Source organism: Apodemus sylvaticus, chromosome 6 (genome assembly GCF_947179515.1).
Source record: "Apodemus sylvaticus chromosome 6, mApoSyl1.1, whole genome shotgun sequence".
Taxonomy (NCBI): Eukaryota; Metazoa; Chordata; class Mammalia; order Rodentia; family Muridae; genus Apodemus; species Apodemus sylvaticus.
This window is the reverse complement of record NC_067477.1, coordinates 60,117,967-60,122,800: the sequence shown is the minus strand read 5'-3', so window position 1 is coordinate 60,122,800 and position 4,834 is coordinate 60,117,967.

The window sequence follows — 4,834 nt, the reverse complement described above, 5'->3', positions numbered from 1 at the left end:
CTATACTGCTTCACTGAGTCTTTCCAGAACAAGGGGCCACTCCTCCGTTCTTCTTGTACCTCATTTAATGTGTGGATTATGTTTTGGGTATTCCAGTTTTCTAGGTTAATATCCACTTATTAGTGAGTGCATACCATGATTCATCTAACCTGTCAATGGAATTGTTTTAGGAGATTTGGCCTTTGCAATGCAGTTTCAGCTTCCTTTCCATTCTTTACCACTATTTTAGGTTTTGTCTTTTTTTTCCCTATCTGCTACTCTTTTTCTGACAGCACTATTCCTGAGGCATTTCCTTCAGAACTTATCTCGTTGATGATGTCTATTCATCCCTTACAAGAGAGAAGTGGAAAAATCGCTACAAGTAGTCAGAGTGATTTTAGATTTCACATTTTCCAAGTTCCTTTAAACTATAGGCAAGCCTAATGTGTAGAACCCAAATAGAAGATTTCTTATTATTCCCACCCTCTACCAGTGTAGGCAGAATAGGATGTTGTAGTATTTTTAAATTGACAACAAAGTAGGCTAGAGCAGTGAATATAGATGAGAGCTCCGGTTGCAGCCCTCCAAACGTTCACACTTTTAATTTTGATGCAAGCTTCCATTGCCCATTACTCATCACATAAATGCTTTCATCAGTTTTTCCATTTTGAATTTTCTGCTCTAGGTTCTTGGGTCTCCTTTCATCTCTTTCTTCCTCAATCCACTTTTTTTTCTGCAACTTTGAGTCATGATGTGTACTTAAATATTAGTTCACTGGTGTATTAAGAAAATCTATTGATTCTTAGTTTTTAAGCTTTTTCATTTTTTTTTATTCCAAGCCTAAGACTGATGGCTGAACAAGGCATTTGTATGGTAGTATTAAAATGTAAATTGAGTAGTTTACATTTTTCTTTACATGATTTTATGTGTGCTGTATTGTAGTGTTTTGTTTCACCACTGATAAGAAGAATGAATAAATCATTATAAACAAATGTCATTATCTGCAAATTAAGTACTTTGAAATTGATAGCTTAAAGTTTGTAGATTAATCTCTTTCAGAGACCTGCAAAAATATGTCAATCACTTGCTACACACCAATTGGTTCTAATTAGTAGTTTTGAAATCAGCTCAGTTATCATTATTTTTGTTACCTACCCAAGTAACACTAGGGTACTAATTAGGCTTAAGGATAACTACCCTACAGAACTTTAAAATAGCATCCCTAAGTAAAATTTGAGATGCAGCTATGAGTTTTCCTAGTGAGTGAATGGAAAAAGGAATTCAAGGTATCTCATTCAAGATCTGAACACTTTTGTTTGTACACTGTCGAACGTATTTGCACCAAGAAATAAATGTTTTGTCATGATATTCCAAAGAAATCAGTTCTGCTATCATCAGGTTAAAGAGATTTTGTGTAAACAATCCTCAGTTGATTGCTTAACTCATAATTCATGGTTTCCTGATTTTTGTAACAAGAAGTATAGTAGTTGAAAGGTTTTCTCAACATCTAGGGCCTATACTAGTTATTGGTATGTGTGGGTCTTTCTGTGTATTTGTGTATGAGCTTATTCTACAAAAGGAGTGAAGCCAATTACATTATTTAGAATATGTTCCCATTGAAAATGGGTTATAAAAAATTAGGGTATATAAATTCAAAATGTAATATTTTAAGAGGTTTGTCAGCCATATGGAAACAATGTATTCTTTTTGAAACAACTACAAGTTCTATGGCTGAATACCGAAGCAGAGAACTGAGGAGTCACCAGAGAGACCCTAAAGTACTTTCAGTTGAGAATTAGTGACCCTCCACCACTAATTTCTACAATCGTGTTTCAACTTCAAATGTCCTACAGTTGACCTCGGCTTTCCTTGGAAATGTATATTTATTCTAAAAACAAACACTTGAGATAGAGAAGTTTCTTTTTCTTAAACTCAACTGTGGCTAATTAATATTTTAAAGGTGCTGTACAGTTTGGCTGGAAGGTTTAATGACTATAAACTAAGCAAAAATATCAATTCTACCAATATCAGGTCTTACATTTAATTTAAAAACAGCTCCTGAGCTATTGTGGGAGTTTTCAAAACGGGAGCCACAGCTGGGACACTTCATCTCATTGGTAATGAGAAAAGTTGTATGTGAAATAAAATCTTCACTTACGAAAAAGGAGCTGCTTTCAGAAATAAATCTTAGGGTTTTGTTATAAGAGAATTCTACTTTTTTGTCTTTGGAAACCTAAGGTGAAGCCTGAGAAGATGAGATTTGGATCATTAGTAAGATCCCATTGAAAGGCAACAGAGTGTTGTCATTTTATAAAAGTGGGAGAATTAAATAAATATTTTACTGTTTTAATTTTTAAATTTCATGTGTTAGTGCAATCTACATGTTTGCAGATGCCCGTAGAAGCCAAAAGGACATGTCTGATTCCTTGAGGCTTACATTACCCAACTTGTAAGTGATCCTACATGGGATCTGAAGTTGAATCTTCTGCAATAGCAGCAATCATCGCTAAGTGCCAATCATGCTTAACTGCTAAACTCTTTCCCCAGCTCAGAAAGCCTATTTTAATTAAGTATGACAAGGTGACTTCAGGGAAATTTACATAGAAGTGAGAAAAACAATGCAAAATAAAGCTTACCAACTAAACAAACAACAAAGTAAGCAAGCAAAAGACCAATCAGACATCCAACCAACACAAATGTATTATGTCAGATGCAGCTTTCTTTATACATAAGAGCGTATGTTACATATGGAAGCATCTAATATAATAAAAGCTCATTTTCTAATTAAAGAATCCAAATTTGTCAGTATTCACATACTTTACATGAAATACTTAGAATCACTTTTCTTGAATCAAATCTCAACTCAGTGTAAACACTAACAAGAGTGATGAATGGTTTAAAAGTACATAAAGATTTTTTGGGGGGTGTGCTCTAACATGAGGTGAAATTTTGTATATGTAGTCTAAATAAGTAAGAGATCTGAAAGTTAAACATACAAAACTTTAGTCTCCATAATGAAAACTTTATGGTGAACACTTGTGACCTGACTTCCTACATATTTTTGTGTTGTTTTTGAATGTCATCTCTTAATTAACTCATTTTACACAAAGCTCTGAAAGACTGCTTCAGCCAGCCAGGGAGATGTACTTATGGGTGTCTGCAAAGTATGTGGGGGAGTTTTGACAGAGACCTCAGGGCTGTGTGGGGAGCAGCATTGGTCCTGTTGCTGGAAGTTGACCTCCTTGAACTATTTATGAAGTGATACCTTGATCTGAACCCTGGTCCTGGTCCTCAACTGGTTTCTTTTGATTCTTCTAGAGCAAATTACAGGCCGCTACTTGCCATCTTTTATGCTCATTGGGAGCAGGGATGGGACCCAATTAAATTCAGGGTTAGCTTCTAAGTGATCCCATATTGGCCAAGATGAGAGTTCACATTTTCTCAGATATGAAGTTAGCCTTTGACCTGAACTTCCTTTGCACAGCAATACAAGAAGGATAATGCATATCATCTATCTTCTTTACATTCTTCTAGGCATAGGAGAGATATTAGATATTTTACCATTGCTGTGACAAAACACCATGACATTTTATTGAAAGAAGGAATGTATTTGGCTTTGTAGTTCCAGAGATATAAAAGTCTATCATGCTCTCAGCTCAGAAGCCTGGTAATAGGCAGGAATGCCAGCTGGTGCCCAAAACTCCCATGTTAAATTATGATCAGTAAGAACAGAAAGTGGACTACCAATAAATAGAGTCTTAAGTCTTAAAGCCTGCCCCATAGACATGCATTCTCCATGGTTATCACAACGCCTAAATCTCCCAAACAATGCTACCAACTGTTTCACAAATGTCTCAGACTGTGGAACAGTCTCATCAATGTACCAATACCCTAGTACCAGAGAGAGAGAGAGAGAGAGAGAGAGAGAGAGAGAGAGAGAGAGAAGAAGAAGAAGAAGAATGATGATGATGATGATGATGATGATGATGATGATGAGAGGATGAAAAGAAAAGAGAGAGACAGAGATAGAAAAACAGACAGGGGTAGGGACAGAGACAGAGAAAAGGAGGCCAGCATGGATGAGAGGTAACTGCTGTGGGAAACTGGACATGTTGCAGTGACTCAGACAGTCTTTTCTTGATCCTCATATACTAGAGAGTTTGTGATCAGTAAGTGATCAGTTGGTTTCTGGAATGATTATCTATATCTTTATAATCTGCTTGAATGTATGGAAGGGTCATTAGCTGCCAAACACAATTTATGAAGTCCAGGTCATAGATGGACTCTGTATGGGGAGGTACCAAACTGGTTGTCATTGCCAAAAGGGTTTACCTTCAAGGGTCAAAATGGGGTCATAGGCCACAGAGAATTTGATAGTGCCACCAGGGTCTCATGAGGAATTGCCATGACACTTCAGGTTAAAGTTTCCATAGCACACACTCTGAAACATCATCACATGACGTCTGGCTGACACCTAACCTTGGCATGTGAAAATGTGCACAACACCTCTCTTTGGAAGGACCAGACTCTATAAGTACTGCCCTAAGGGTCATGTAGTGGCAGGCTCAGCTCTGGGGGGGGGGGGGTCCATGGCCCAATTTCCTATAGAATTCCTAATCCCTATTCCACAACGTAACTACCATGTCAGTACAGGTGACACACAGAATTCTCCGTATTGGTCATAGCCTGCACTGCTTTGACCACAGGTGTGAGAGAGAAAGTCACTGATGACATCAAAGTATGTAGGTGTGCTTCACTATTGGAATATGATTATCACCGCATATCCCACACACTTTTTTAGAGGTCAGACTCCTGGGACCAGGTTTTTAGCCTCTTAGTTCAACCTTTTTCTTCT